This window comes from Pristis pectinata, chromosome 29 (genome assembly GCF_009764475.1).
Source record: "Pristis pectinata isolate sPriPec2 chromosome 29, sPriPec2.1.pri, whole genome shotgun sequence".
NCBI classification, from domain to species: domain Eukaryota; kingdom Metazoa; phylum Chordata; class Chondrichthyes; order Rhinopristiformes; family Pristidae; genus Pristis; species Pristis pectinata.
Genome location: NC_067433.1, coordinates 23,044,176 through 23,044,948, shown reverse-complemented (window position 1 = coordinate 23,044,948; position 773 = coordinate 23,044,176).

Here is a 773-nt window from a genome sequence, read left to right as displayed (position 1 = left end):
TTAGGTTCAGGTTCGGGGTTCGAGTCCCCACTTAGTTTCAAGTTCGGGGTTCGAGTCCTCAGTTAGTTTCGCGTTTGGGGTTTGAGTCCCCAGTTTCGGGTTTGGGGTTCGAGTCCCCAGGTGTGGGATTGGGGGTCGAGTCTCCAAGTGTGGTTTTGGGGTTCGACTCCTCAAGTTTGGGTTTTAAGTTTGTGAATTTTAAGGTTTTGAGCTCTAAGTTATGAGATCGGTTCTCCGGTACCACCACCCTGCCTTAGACCGGTTCTTAAGAGGGGAAATCCCCCACGGGAAGGTCAGGAACCTGAAGTGAGTGAAGGAAAGAGACCGATCTGACAGGTAATCGCTGCGATTTGTACCGTACGGTTAGAACAAAAAGTGGGACAAACTCTCGATAAGTCTGGGTCCAATACCAGTTATGTAAAGTTATGTAAAAATGATCCGAAGAATGAGAGTGATTTCCGTAAATTATTGGCATACCTCAATAAAAAATTGGGAAATGAAATATGGCCATCGGGGGTAACTTGGGATGTGGAAAAGTGACTAAAGGCAGAAAGGGCGATTTGGGGGCGGAATACAGTGGAAAAATGGGAAATATTTCTGTCGACGGAGAAAAACGGCCGAAGACCTAACAAATAAATCTGAACAGAGTAGTTGGGAACATAATGCACGTAGAAGGGGGATTAGTGAGTGATGAAAAAGGAAATCCTAAGAGTTGGGGAGTTCTGAAGTCTCAGTGCGGAGACCACGATGCTGAGAGGAACAGAAGGGAGAGG